Genomic DNA, 16,659 nt, shown 5'->3' with positions numbered 1-16,659 from the left:
AAGGACTGAGATCCTAGTCTGCTAATGGAAGTTTCAAAAGTTTAGAAAATTATTTTTCTTTTCAAAATGGCCTGGAATTTAGAAGACTGTGACTGACTTGTAATACATTCAAAAAAGTATATTCAACTTTTATTCTTGAAATCTGAACAGTTACTTCTTTCTCTAACAGCCTAAATCTTCTAGAAACAAAACATTTGATTGGGGGAAAGATTACAAAGCTTAGAAAGAGGAAAAAATAAATCACATTAATGTATTTAAAGGATTATTGTACTTATTCCATGTGTGAAGGTGTGTGATGTTTTAAAAAAATTCCTTTTGATGTATCATAAGCTCAGGCTGTTTTACTGACCCTGACAGGCCTAACCAATAGAATGGGAGTTTGAGAGTAGGCTTAAAGAAGTCTGGAACCTCTGCCCAAGCCCCTTTATGTTTCCCCTCTAGGAATCCTCAGCTGTCATATAAGAAATCCAACTACCTTAAGACCAAAATTCTGGAAAGGCCACGTGTAACATTCTGATAAATAGACCCAGCTAAACTTGCCTTCCATCCATTCTCAAACCCAAAACCTGTGAGTGATGCCATCTTTGGACCCAGTCTGACAGCTGAATGGTGTTAAAATGATCTCCACCAATACAACAGGGAGAAGAATCACTCAGCTGCGTCTTGACTGAATTCCTGACCTATAAAATTGTGAGATATAATAAATTAGTTTTAAGATATATTGAAAACACTATAAACTCCTTCAGACATTGTTTCTACTCTTTCATTAATTAAAATCCACTGAGTGCCTGTAAGGCCTGTGCCCCTGCTCTGAGTGTTGCATGTACATACAGTGCTGTACAAAACAGTTGAGGGCTTGTCCACCTTGAGAAAAGTGCCAAGAAAAATTAGGACAATGGGACATTAAACACAGTAGATACTTTCTGTCTCAAGTTACGTGGGGAAATCCCCAAATTTTTGTGGACAAGGACATTAATTATCTCACATTATATGAAGTTATGTACTAGAAAAGTCCTAGATGATTAATGCAAGAATTTACCTCAGCATTCACGTTTCCTTCTTTTTATCATTTTCAGAACATTGATTAGTCCTGCATACCTGAATATCCTCAGGACTCAAATAGTGAAGGTCGTCTCGGGTGTCATTTTCAGACAATAATATCCTGGGGTAGTAAGGACATGTGAATAATGTCAAGGTTTCATATTCAAAGAAGAATGGCTGCAGGATATGCAACTAAAAGTGCTATAGTGAGTGACTGATTTGGAAAGAGTGGGAACCCCAAAAAAAATCTGAGATAAAATTAAACTAAGACTTAACTGAGGAGAAAGATGCAACCCTGCAGAAATCTGGGAAAAGAAGAGTGGCATAAAAAGAAGGCCCAGAAGGAGCACTGACTAAATCTATGGGAGTCTTAAAGGATACTGTAAGAACCAGGATCTTATTCAATTGAAAAATGGAAGTCAGTGGGAGATTTATATGCTTGGAAAATTTTAAGACAGTTTAAAATGGTCACTTGGGTGGCCATATAGGAACAAAACACAGAGAGGCAAAAATAAAAGCATTTAAAAAGTCAAATATAGTGGGGCAGACAAGAGATGTTAAGAGCCAGGACAAAAGCAGAGTGTTAAAGAGAAAGAGGAGACATGGCAGATAGAGGTTGGGGTAATGCTGACATGAGCCAAAAGTTGGTTGGTTGTCAACAATGTGTAAAGAAAAGTTAAACATAACCTCTGAGTTTGGGGCCAGAGCAACTGGATCGTTATCAGGGCTATTAACTGAAATGAGTTCTTGAGGAGAAACAGATCTTACTGGGCTGGGGGAAATCAAGGGCTCTTTTTCCGACATTTTGAGTTTTGCATTCTGAGTATATCCTACTACAAATATGAACAGAGAATTAGATATAGGAGCCCAGAAATCTGGAATCTTAGCCAGAGATACAATTTGGGTTATTATAATATGGATTTGACTTTAATTTGTAGGATGGAATGAGATCATCTAGAAAAAAGACAGATGGAGAAGAGGGCTAAAAATTCTAAGGACATGCTAAACTTCACAGTTTCCTCATATGAGAAAAGTATAATCAAGTAACTCTGGAGAGAAAGTAATGGTAAGGTAAGAGGAAAACCCAAGGCATTGTAGAGTCTTGGAGATCAAGGGAAGGAAGTGTGATAGGACTGGCAGGCAGTTGACACTGCTGGTGTTTCTGAGAGGCAGAGGGAGAGGATAGGATTGACCATTGGCTTTGGCAACACAGAAGTTGCTGATGAAGTAATAACCATCAGTACAATGAACTCTACATACTTAGTTGCCAGGTCAAAATGATACTCTTATCTGCCTTATTTTTATTACTACTGTTCCAAATTTTAATTATGATAGATATCTAAAATATAAATGGTTCAATATACTTTAAAACACATATCTACTCTAATGCAGCCTTGATGATTAGCCATCCTTAAACAGCTTGATTTAACATATTGTTGGGAGTAATTTACCTTTACCGTAGGTCTCTAGATTTCTGTACATCTTGCTAACAGAGGAGCTGATAGTTTGTTCTAGACAATCTTGCCAAGGATGTTTGTATAGGGAACAACAGTCTTGGAAGATGGAGATAGTAAGATGTAGAAAAAAGATTTGTTTATTGTTGTACATAAATAAATATATTACCTTACAGGGTAAAGGTCAGTCAGGCTTATAGACCATTATATAGGATTTGTTCCCTAAGATTAGGATTCTTTTTCCATAATAGTACCCAGTCTATATAATGGTAACTGTCTCTTTTCAAATCTGCCTGTGGGGGTTGGGGCTTAGGCCTCCAGGCTGATATTCTGTAACCAGTTACTACTGCAAAGAGTAAGAGTCCTTTGTTATTGATTTTTTTTTTCTTTTGTACTGGGAATTGAACGCAGGGACACTTCACCACTGAGCCACATCCCCATATCTATTTTGTATTTTATTTAGAGACAGGGTCTCCCTGAGTTGCTTAGAGCCTCACCCTTGCTGAGGCTGGCTTTGAACTCTCCTGTCTCAGCCTCCAGAGCTGTTGGGATTACAGTCATTTTCTTCCATCTTCTGTCAGCAACCATAAAATTGTGACAGGCCAATTTAATAGCTTTCAAGTATGACAAAATTTCCTATACTTGGCAGTATGTTCGTCATATATGTACCTTAGTGATCTATGACCATCTTTTAATATTTAGCCTGTATACTTCTTCCATTATATGAAATTTTTGCTGTGATAATTTATAAACACTGTGCTATTTCCAGTAGGAAAAGAGCTGTGTGTGACTTGTAAACACTTGGTAAAATGAGGTGTCTTGAACAGGTATTGGAGTGTCCATTATGACAGGATTTCAAAGGCTCTACATGAATTCTAGCAAACTTTGCAGTTTATATTCTGCTTTTTTCTTGAAATGGAGATAGAAATGGAGTTATGTTGTTTTGAAATTGACCCATTAGTTTCTATGAAAAAAAGTGTGGCCATTTTGTTGTTATAAATATTGCTTCAATAATATTTGCTGACTTATTTTATCCTTTCTCACTCAAATAATAATTTATAAAACTAGAAGAACCTCAGAGAGTATGATATCTAACCCCGACTTTATACATGAAGAAATGGAAACCAGGCAACACGCTTTTGTTAATTATATTACCAGGATTGAATTTAGATTTCTGCTTGTCAGATAATTTTCCCCTCACAGTGCTTTACATACTTGTTCTCTGGATTCTCTGTTCATCTCTTAACACGAAGAAGGAAGAATATTCTGAGAAATAACATATACTAGAAAGGAGAATAATGTGTCAGATATGTGAGAAGGAAAAGGTCAAAATTATACCTGAGGCTCACAGTCACCTATGGCCTGCTCTTGCTAGCAATTCTACTAAAAACAAATTAAGAACCCAAACTGGGATTTCTTAATTATGCTCACTTTAAAAAAACATATTACACTGACTAGTGATTCAGAGAAACTGCTGCAAGCAAGTAATCAACAAATTTGGGATGTTGGGCATTGTTACTAGAATTCCAATACCTATTTATTCCTTTGATTAGTTCCCTGCATGGGTCAATTAAAAAATAAATCAACTGAGTCATTTGTCATTATGTTGGGTAAAAGCACAGGTACTTGACTTCAGATATATGTCTATAAATGTTATTTAATTTATACATATAATTTGTGCATATTATATATCAATGATATGTTATGATTTTATGTAGATAACATTATCTAAATGATTTTTCCATATATGTTTTTTAAACACTATGTAGACATAGAACAAGAATCATTCTGAAGAGGCTGGGACTATAGCTCACTGGCAAAGTACTTGCCTAGCACGTGTGAGGCACTGGATTCAATCTTTAGCACCACAAAAAATAAGCAAATACAATAAAGGTATTCTGTCTATCTACAACTACCAAAAAAAAAAATCCTTCTGCAGTCTAGATGCTAAATATAAGAATACTTTTGAACCCGACTAACAATTAATTTAGATTGGGTTTAAGTTTGTCTATATTTAATTGTTCCTGCACAAATGGTACAAATTAAAATTTTATAATTATATTTTAAGCCCACTAACATTATTTCACTTAATATTCTAAAGTTCATTCTAAATTAATTTATTTATTTTAATTAGGTATGTATGACAGCAGAAAGCATTTTGATTCATTGTACACAATTGCAGCACAACTTTACATTTCTATGGTTATACACAAACTCTTTTGAATCTATTAAAAACTACACAAAGATGCTTCCATATCTGCTTTGCCTTCTATGTGTAATCTTGCCTACAACTCTGTCCAGCCAGCTTGACTTTAAGAATTATTGGTTCCTATTTCCAACCAACCTCGAGAATTTTGTTTTAAATCAATTCCAATGAGCTTCCAACTTTACTTTTATTTCAGGGCTATAAAGGTACACTGGATAATCAGCAACAGAAATGATATCTTGCAAATACTTGATATTTGGCTGGTAACTTGGAAGTTTATCCACTGCCATCTAAACAGCAAGCACTATTTTTACTGACATCAGTCATTTCTATGTTTAAGTGAGAAGCAACAGTGTGGAGAGTCTGAGCACAGCAAGTATCGGCTATTAAGACAGAGACATTTTTTTTCTTTAAATTAGCACCCTAATTATTTCCTATTGCTAGTTAAGGCCATTCTGGTGTTTCTTAGGGTCATAGCCTTTTAAACATACTTGAATTTGTCCAGGATAAGGATCATTGGTAAATGGAAATTTTCTTATTGAAACTAGTACATACTTGAACTCTTCCTGATTTGCATAAATAGCTGATCTTTTAAAAATAGGTAAAATGAACTGTCATATTGCATCTAATAGAGATTGAGTATATTAACAAGCTTTTTCCTAAACATGCCAATAGATGCCAGTTATTATTTAATATGTGTGATTCAATTTCATGGCACAGCTAAATTTAGATGCAATTTCATTACTCATGAAGAGACAAACAAGCCAAAATGGATTTCTTGTGAAGTAGCCAGTTAAAGTGAATTTCTGTAAAGTCACCATACATTATCTTTATGTTTTAAAAGCTGTGACGAAAAGCTCAGTGTTCTGTTCCAGGGTCACTGTGAGCTTAATTCAAAGGCTTGCTCACTCTTATCTGTTGGTCTTATAATGTCTCCTGCTTTCTTGATTGTATTTTGATCTGTGTTTTCAAGATGGTTTTGCCCGTATGTCATTTTCTTTGTTACTGAATGTAATTAAGAATACCTTATTTTTATTCTGGTATTCCTTAGGGAAATTCTGGCTCACTGCTTCAGTTCTTATACATTCACTCCGTTCTCAGCTGCTGTGATCCACTTATATTGGGTGTATAGTACAAATAATAGTACCAATAATTACCAGTATAGTACCAATAATAAAAAAAAATGCCGCTAAATGATCATGTATGTATGTATTTGTATTTAGAGTTTGATAGCTCTTGGTAGTACTGGCCATCATTATGCTAAATTCAAGTCAATAAGGATTATTCTGCATTAGATTGTTAGATTATGGTTAATCATACCTCCAAAATATTGATAAACAGATAAATATATAGTACTTAATCAAAACATGGTTATTCACTAATGGAAATTTATGTAAGTGCTTTTTCAAAATTAAATGAATTAACTGAAGTGGGAGTTAAGAACTTATCTTAGCAAATCTGTTTACAATTTAGTAGAATCTTTTTAATAGGTCATTTGCTCTAGACAACTGGCTTTACAAACATAGGGTAAGTTATTGTCAATAAATTAAAATATAAAACATAAATTCCATTTACCTATTTTATTTAAATTTATCTGCAGACATTAATTTCTTGTTAAGTTTGAAATAAATTATTAAATGTTATAATTCATAGCTTGATGCAGGCATTCCATACCTATAACTATTATAATTGGCCTTATTTTCTTCAGTACTCACCTAACTTCTATTATATAGTTATAATATTAATCTTCTAAAATTGACATTTTAAATTGTAAAACATTCAGTAAGTACCCATTTTTTTCTTAGACCAAAGACAAATATCCTAAACAGGTATGCAAAATCCTCCAGAATTTGTATCCTGTCCTTTCAAAACTTATCACCCCTACACTCTCTCATGATTGTAATACTTAGCAAAACTAAACCACATGATATTCAGATGGAGTTTTATTTGGTCAAAAAATATATTTAACTATTTTAATTGGAATTCATATCATTAAAATAGTTAACTTTTAAATTCTTGGATTATGCTACGAATTTATAAGTGATCTCATGCTCCTCTTAAATATTAATTTTTTAATATTTACTTTTTAGTTAAAGGTGGGCATAACATCTTTATTTTATTATTTTATTTTTATGTGGTTCTGAGGATCAAACCCAGTGTCTCATGCATGCTAAGTGAGCTGTCTACCACTGAGCCACAGCCCCAGTTTGAACATATTTTTTGACCTATAAATTTGAAGAAACCCTATCATAGCAATGATAATGAGCATACCACTGTATGTTTAGAAAATGTTATCTCATACATTGTCATTTTTGATTTTTCAGAAAATTTTGTGATGTGGCCACCATAAGCAGAATTATCTTTTTAATGTTTTTATTAGTGCATTATAGTTATACATAATAGTGGTATTCATTTTGTCATATTCATAAATGCATAAAAATAATATTTTTTTGCAATGCTGGGGATTGAAACTGGAGTCTTGCACTTGGTAGACAATTACCACTGAGCTCCATCCCACTTATTTTCCTCTGTTTTGTTGAGATAGTCTCACTATGTTGCCTAGGCTGTCCTCAAACTTGTAATCCTCCTGCTTTGCCTCCCTAGTGGTCTGAGCCACAATGTCCTACTAATTATCTTTTTTTTTTCTTTTTTTGGTATTGAAGATTGAACTCAGAGTACTTTACTACAGAGTTACACCCAGCCCTTTTTATTTTTATTCTGAGGCAGGGTCTCACTTAGTTGCTGAGGGCCTCACTCAGTTGCTGAGGCTGGCCTAAACTTGTGATCCTTCTTTCTCAGCCTCCTGAATCATTGCATATGGTCAGTTTAATAGGCCAAGAAGAAAGTTTCTGAGAATACAGTGATTTTTCAATAGTTTCATTATGCTGAAAGAACAAGTTTTAGAATTTTGGAAATTTCATGTTACAGCTGAGACATACATTTTAAATCTCTAGATTATTAAATTTACAAAGGAGAAATCTAGAACTAGACAAAATACTACCAAATCCTCAAAACTGAAGTTATTGTATATTAGTGAAATTAGTCTCAATATATCTTCCTTGAGTTAGAAAGTTTAGAATACATAATTCATAATCTCTAAAGGTTTAATTGTTGTTACATACTCAGAATTGCTCTAGAACATTTAATGGTCTATTTATGCTATGCATTGTGGACAGTGTCTGGTTCAGTAACGTTAGCCATGAGCATCATCATAGTGTTTATTATCAGAAAGAACAACAAAAAGTCAATATGTTTGAATCCATACCATTTATTGATTCCTGATTCTACTTCTTGTGCTTTAGGGGTCTTGTTAAGGAAGTTAGTTCCTAAGCTGACATGGTGAATATTTGGGCCTAGTTTTTCTTCTATTAGGCACAGGGTTTCTGTTCTACTGCTCAACTTTGAATTGAGTTTTAAGCAGGGTAAGAGATGGGGGTTTAATTTTATTTTGTTACATATGGACTTCAAGTTTTCCTGGCACCATTTGTTGAACAGGCTATCCTTTTCCAATAAATGTTTTTGATGCCTTTGTCTAGTATGAGATAACTATATTTATGTGGGTTTGTCTCTGTGTCTTCTATTCTGTATCATCAGTCTACATGTTTGTTTTAGTGCCAATAACATGCTGTTTTTGTTACTATTGCTCTGTAGTAGTTTAAGGTCTTGTATTATGATGCCTCCTGCTTCACTCTTCTTGCGAAGGATTGCTTTCACTATTCTGGGTCTCTTATTTTTCCAAATGAATTTTATGATTGCCTTTTCTATTTCTATGAGGAATGTCATCAGGATATTAATAGGAATTGCATTAAATCTGTATGCCAGTTTTGGCAGTATACCAATATGGCAATTTTGACAATGTTAATTCTGCCTAACCAAGAGATGGGAGATCTTATCTTCTAAAGTCTTCTTCAATTTCCTTTTTAGTGCTCTGTAATTTTCATTGTAGAGGTCTTTCACCTCTTTTGTTAGATTAATTCCCAAGTATTCTATTTTTTTTCAAGCTATTGTGAATGGAATAGTTTTTCTAATTTCTCTTTCGTGGATTCATCACTGATGTATAGAACCCCCTTTGATTTATGGTTGTTGATTTTATATCCTGCTACTCAATAAATGAGATGGATTCAAACTAAAAAGCTTCTTCAGCAAAGGAAACTATCAATAAAATAAAGAGAGAGCCTGCAGAATGGTAGAAAATCTTTATCGTGTGCACCCTAGATAGAGCATTAACCTCCAGGATGTATAAAAAACTCAAAAAACCTAACATCAAAAAGCAAATAATCCAATCAATAAATGGACTAAGGAACTGAACAGATACTTCACAGAAGAAATACAACTGATCAACAAATAGATGAAAAAAATGTCCAATATCTCAACAATTGGAGAAATGTAAATCAAAACTCCTCTAAGATTTCATCTCACTCCAGTTATACTGGTAATTATCAAGAATACAAGCAAGGGTGTGGGGAAAAGGGAACATTCCCACATTGCTGATGGAACTGCAAAATATTGCAATCAATCTGGAAATAAGTATGGAGATTCCTCAGAGAACTTGGAATGGAACCACCATTTGACCCAGCTATCCCACTCCTCAGCTTATACCAAAAGAATTTAAAATCAGCATACTATAGTGACACAACCACATCAATGTTTATAGCAGCTCAATTCACAATAGCCAAACTATGGAACCAACCTAGCTGCCCGTCAACATAGGAATGGATAAAGAAATTGTGGTATATATATATAAAACAGAATATTATTCAGAAGAATAAATTCTTAAAGAAGAATGAAATTATTGCATTTGCTAGTCAATTGATGGAACTGGAGAATATCATGGTAAGTGACATAAGCCAATCCCCCCAAACCAAAGGCCCAATGTTTTCTTTTTTAAATTTATTCTAATTAGGCATACATGACAGTAAAATGCATTTTGACATATTGTACACAAATGGAGCACAAATTCTCATTCTTCTGGCTGTACATGGTGCAGAGTCACTCCAGTCATACATGCATATAGGGTAATAATGTCTGTCTCATTCTACTGTCCTTCCCATCTCCACAGCCCCACTCCTCTCCCAACTCCCTTCTACACAAACCAAAGTTCCTTCATTCTTCCCTACTCTCCCTCTCTCCTGCCTCTCCCCTCACTGATATGTGGATGCTAATTCACAATAAGGAAGGGGGATTTGAGAAAAATAGATACACTTTGGATTAGGCAGAGGGTACTAAATGGAGGAGAGGGTTATGGGGGTTGGAAAGATAGTACAATGAATCAGACATTATTACCCTATGTACATATATGACTACACGACCAGTGTGATTCTACATCATGTACAACCAGAAGAATGAGAAATTATACTCCATTTATATATGATGTATCAAAATGCATTCTACTGTCATGTATAACTAATTAGAACAAACTTAAAAAGTCAATGACATAAATACTTGGAAAATTTGAAATGGATTCTCAAAATAACGTACATTACCCAAGAGTGGTTTTAGGTTAGGAAAAAAAAAAAAGAACTAAATGATGGTGCATTAGTTTAATCAAATTGACTTAAATAAGTTTAATACATGGCTAAAATGTATTACACTGAAAAATCCCATGAGCCTTTGTGACACTTAAAAATTGAGCTTGGAATTTATCATGAATTATAATCAATCTAAACATTCTTCCTGAGTAAACTGCCTAAGATTTCTATTCCATTACAGAAAGTGTGGTTGTGCTTGAATAATAGGCATCATACATTTAATTAGGTATTGGTTTGTTGTATTAAATTAAATCTATTGAATTTATCTAAGTGATAAATAATCACAATAACTGAAACAAAAAGTAGCCTTAGCTTATGGTTTGTTTTTAAAAAAAATCCCTTCAAAATAGGTAACAAAATGCCCGTTACAGTCAAGTCATAGTACAGCTATGTCTTTTGGTTAGTTGGTTCAAATCAAATCATCAATTTGTCCATGTTTATAAATTATCTCCAAGTCTACGTATGGCTGTTTTTCTTAAATGCTTTTAAATGTGACAAATTGTCACATATTGATTAAATGTAGCGTGTGCAGAAATATTTTCCTATGAAATCGTGGCTGTTTTTCATTTCACCCTCTAGTGGCCTTATGCCAGTACTGCAATTTCCCTTTTTAGTCATTTCACAGTAGTTTCAACTGTATTTGGTTAAAAGTTGTTTTGCAGTGCAATGCTAAGTGATTTATCCACATCTCTAAATTGATGCATAGCATTTTTCAGTCTATATTAGAATACTTTCAAAAATCATGGAAAGAAAGTAGGTTGATTTTATATTTTACATGATGTTCACAGACTGAAGCTAACAGTTTTGCCATCTATTCTTTTTTTTTATTAAGGTATTTTTTGGAATGTTTTCTATCTCTCAAATCTACTCAAAAGAACTTAATGGGGGGTAAGGCAATTGACATTCTTGTGAATGTTGCTCATTTCTAAATAAATTTTACAATAATAGTAAAGAAGTAAAAGATGACATACCTAGTAACTAAGAATAAGCATATCCATTTTTATAAGTCTTATCTGGAAGCTAGAATATATTTCAGTTTTCTACAAAGTGCAAAAGGAAAAAAAAGTGTGTTATTGCTATGTGTTTAAATTTTGTGGCTTAACATTTAATGAATTATGGTAGTATGATACTGCATGTTTGTTGCCAAAATGTGAGATAAGCAAGTGAAAAATAGTCTTACTAAAATTACATGGATCCCTTAATGGCAGGGTATACTTGTAGAGTGCAGTATTTGCTGACAACAGCCAAAATAACTTTTTATCAGGACTCATTAAAGAGAATAACACAGTCTGTGGAAAACTTTTGTTTGCAAAAGCACACTTTTACCCCTAATAATTTAGGGGTGGGGATTCAGAATTTAAGCATTTACTATTGATACCATCACCAATACTAGCATTTTTAGGTCATGTTATATTCTTTTATTCTGTACAAAATTTCTGTTCTAATAATATAAAGGTTGACTTAATTTTAATTGTCAAATAATAAGGAGTAAGTATGATTGTTTTCATGTCATTTGATTGCTATTCTGATGGAAGAGAAACCAAATAGTGCCAACATGTCATAGACTTGCATCATGATGATAACACTTCGATGCTGTACATATTTTCTGAAGCAAATTTAGTCATATAGAAAATTGTGCGCATTACTCCACACTTTGCTTATGTGCTCTTTGCACAAAATCGACATACAACCAAGAAAAAATATGTTGCTTTAGAAATTATCTGATGGTTTCATTAATTTGCATGAACATCTAGAGTCAAAAAAGATAGAATTTTTGTTCTCAGGAAACTTCTACTTTGCTAACACAATTAAGACAGATAGTAGCACAAAAATGCGTGATTTCAAATATCTGCAGTAAAGGAAAATAAAGGCTATAATGAAGATCAGAATTGAATTATATGATTTAGATTTGAGCAGTAGAGAAGATTTGCTGAGGAAATATTTAAGCTAAAACATGAAAAATAATTGATAGTTAGCCAAATTGAAAGTGGGCACTAGGCTTCCCAGAAGCAGAACTGTATGCTTAAACATTCTAAAGTGGAAAATAGCTAAAAACTAAATTACCAAACAGTATGAACAATTACTCTTTCAATAAAAACTATACTTGCATTTTGTTTCTTCTCTTTTTTTTTTGGCATATGAAAACCTATGTTTATCTCACATGAATCATTCACAATATCTGTGTTTATTGGAATTTTGATCAGAACATATCTATGTATACATATACATATTGTAGGCATGGCCAACTTAACTCTTGAAGAATTTCTTTGAATTGTCTATTCCTGAAAATTGAATAGGGCTTCAAACATGCAAGGCAAGTACTCTACCACTGAACTACATCCCCAGCCCTAAGTTTTCTGTTCTTTAAGAAAAGAAAGAGTGCCACTGTACTGAATTGCATGTAATATATTTAAGAGGATTTCATCTAGAAACTACTTCCTATAGATTATGCTTTTTGGAAAGCATTAACCAGAATTTTGTGTTTGTCATTTACTCTTTTTTTTGGCCTTGGTGGGGGGGGGGGCTCTATTCACTATAGGAAACACAGAAATTAAGTATTCAGCAAAATATAAAGAAATGTCTTCATCTATATTACTGGCTATACTAAGAGCCTCAGCAATAATTTTTAAAACATCTCAGTGATACTTGAAAGATTAAGCCTCATAAATTCCCTAAATGGCAAACCACTATTCCAAAGTCTTAGGGGTGGTATACTAAAAATTTCACAGAAGCAAATGATTGCTCAATGACCAGTCTATTCCTTCTTACCTCTTAAAAAAAAAGTCGAAGTGCAAACCCAAGTCAGTTATCTGATGTCATTTACATGAGATGCACTGTAAGTTAAGGATATGACTTAGGTCCTGGTTTGTTTTACACTTGATGTCACAGATTAATTTCTAATAATACCCACTTACCTTAAGATAATGAATTATGTTGTCATTTTCCTATAAGACATTAGTAACTACTCACTATAACTTATCAACAATAGCATGTCATACTAAACTCACCTAACAAATATTAGAAGTGCCAGTGCCAGACAGTCTTTAGTTGTAAGCCATAGAAACTCTGTGGAGAACTTAAGCAAAAAATGAGCTTCTTGCCATACATAGAAGAATGAAACTAGATCCTTATTTCTCACCCCACACAAAAATCAACTCAAAATGGATCCGAGACCTTGGGATTAGACCAGGAACAATGCAACTCCTAGAAAAAAACATAGGGTCAACACTCCAGGCATAGGCAACGACTTTCTCAATAGGACCCCTAGAGCTCAGGAAATGATACCAAGAATTAATAAATAAGATGCTTCTAATTCAAAAGCTTCAGCACAGGAAAGGAAACAATTGGGGATGTGAGGAGAGAACTTACAGAATAAGAGAAAATCTTTGCTAGCTACTCTTTTGTCCAAGCATTAATATCTAGAATATATAAAGAGCTCAAAAAACTTTACAACAAAAAAATCAAATAACCCAGTTAATAAGTTGGCAAATGAATTAAACAGAAAAGTCTCAAAAGAATAAATACAAATAGCTAACAAAAATCTGAAAAAAAGTTTAACCTTATTAGCAATTAGGGAAATGCAAATCAAAACTACACTGAGATTTCATCTCACACCAGTTAGAATGGCAGTCATCAAGAATACAAATAACAATGTTGGAGAGTATGTGGAGGAAGAGGAACACTTTTTACACTGTTGGTATGATTGTACATTAATACAACCACTATGGAAATAAGTTTGGAGTTTCCTCAAAAGACTAGGTGTGGAACTACCATATGACCCAGCTAGACCATTCCTCAGTATTTATCATAAAGAATTAAAGTCATCTTACTACAGTAATAGATTCATACCCATGTTTAAAGTAGCACAATTCACAATAGCCAAACTACGGAATTAGCCTAGGTACCCATCAGTGGATGAATGGATAAAGAAAATGTGATACATACAGATAATGGAGTTTTATTCAGCCATAAAGAAAAATGAAAGTATATGGCATTTGCAGGAAAACATATGGAACTAGAGACCATCATATTAAGCAAAATAAGTCAAATTCAGAAGGTCAAGTATCCTTTGTTTGTTCTCATATGCAGAAGCTAGAGATATAAAAGGAAAAGAAAGATGGGGTTGGATTTCCTAGAAATCAAAGGGAGATCAGTAGAGAAAAGGGACCAGGAGGTGTGTGTGTGTGTCGGGGGGTAAGTGCTGGAAAGTGTTATTGGTCAAATTATATTGTTTTATTGTGTGCATGTGCAAGTATGTATCAAATCCTATCATTATATACAATTATAATGTACAATAAAAATGTGAGAAAAAATAAATTTCTTGGCCACATATAAGGCAGCTCACTGCATAAAAAGAAAACTAAAGAACCAGAATTCTAGTGCTCAGAAATCAGAATATGTCCTGGACACTACATAATAGTAACAAATTTAGATATTCTGCTTCACAATGTCATGGTTTGGGTCATACTGCATTAGATTCCAAGGACAGGGTATCTGATTTGGTTTTAGGTCATGTGTTCCCATCAAGGATAGGGATGCAAAGCACTTTAATTAGCAATTCTGCCAAATTACATACAATGGAAAAAGCAAAACTGGAATGAAGTATAAGAAAAAGATACTGGGCTGGAAAATCACGAAAGTCCACCACATAACATAGTATTGAGGAATTGTCTCAGTGGATGTTTCAACTAGCATACATGAAAGAGATCAGTGCAAACTCCTCTTTTAGAGATGTGGGTTCATTTTAAGAATGATGAAAAAGCCACGTAAATCATCATTTTCAACCAATTATTTAAAAGTTCTACATCAATCTGTTTTTTTCAAAATATCCTCTCAGGCAAAAGAAGAGGCAGGGTAATGTACAATGCTTTTTCAAGTAAACAACAACATCATTTTTTAATTGCTCCAAATCCTAAGTTGACACTTTGATTTATGGATATAGTAACACAAGAAAGAAATGAAAATATTAAAAATGTTTGCAATTTCTACTTCTCTATCTGGCATTTAATATCCTCCACAGTCAAATTCAATGTTACTTTTATAGTTCTTTCACATAAATTCAAACATCCTGGGAAATACATCTACCTGCTAATTCCAAACATTCACAGTGTTTTCTTGATCCTTTGCCTTTGTCAAAACCACTTTGTCCTTTTATATCAACTGTGACATATCCTTTGGTGGTCAGTTCAACTCATACTTAAGGTAGACAACTTTATCTTGTGAACACAGCTCAAAGATATTGATAATTGATTATGGAATTTTCAAGGTCATTTTAAAATTACTTCCTGGAAATTGTAGTTTTGCATAAATAATACTTCATGCAAATATGTCTTATACTTCCTACTGTATCATAAATTTCTTGTTTTATTTTCCTTTTTTGGTGGGGCTGGGGATTCATATATTTATTGATAATCAGAAATTATCTCTCATAAATTTTATATTCAAAGCAGTGGATGGTTGACCTTTTTTGACTGAATTCTAGTCTAGGTTGTAAGTAGTAATGGCCAACTTGTACAAATAAACCTAAATAATCACTATGGTCTCAGCTATTTAAAAATATATTTTGAAAATAACTTCTGTACCATCTCTGTTAAGTTTATTTGAGAACATCTCCACATTTTTAAAATAACATTGAGATCTTAGCCATTTAGGTCAATTAGCTCATACCTATTTGCAGTTCAGAATGTATGCACTTCTATTGCATGACTATAATTGAGATAATGCAATGTCCTTTTATGTCCTCAAACCAGAGTGATGATAATTTTAAGAGTAATGAATTTTGAAAATTCATGCATTTGAATCATTCAGTTAATTTCAATATTTATATTAAACATAATAAAACTTTTCATTTCTTCAGTTCTTTATATTAAATGAGCTCTGTATACTGCTCCTGATTTTCCCACAATATAGTTGCTAATAAATCATCGAGATTTTGGCTGGTTTTATACAAATCTTTGAAAGAGTTTGGAAAAAATCCAAAACAACATACAATTCTTTTATTTTTAAAAAATCTAATGCAGCCCCAAATTTATTCATATAATATTTGTCAGGGTATCATCATGTTTCAGATTTTTTTTGCTAAAATATTATATAATATTTGATAATTACTGATTTCTATCATCTGTAATGTAGTTGTCTTGTGACTGAAAGACTTTTTTATTCTGCTACACACACATTGCTTGAAGCTAACTGGCTGTGTATGTGTGTGTGTGTTTGTGTGTGTATGTGTGTGTGTGTTAGTGTTAGTTATAGCCCCAAACTTTCCTGCTCTTAATTGGTGGGTTTCAACTTTTACAGTAACTTTAAAATGACCTTGAAAATTCCATAATCAATTATCACCAGTTACTAGCATTTTTTCATCCACAATATTACCATTCCTTTAAGAATTTTCTACTTGAAGTTTTGAAGTTTATAATTTTCCCATCTACAG

This window comes from Marmota monax, unplaced genomic scaffold (genome assembly GCF_021218885.2).
Source record: "Marmota monax isolate L192 unplaced genomic scaffold, Marmota_monax_Labrador192_F-V1.1 WCK01_AAM20220418_F8-fsc00065, whole genome shotgun sequence".
NCBI lineage: Eukaryota > Metazoa > Chordata > Mammalia > Rodentia > Sciuridae > Marmota > Marmota monax.
Note: the sequence above shows the minus strand (reverse complement) of the source record.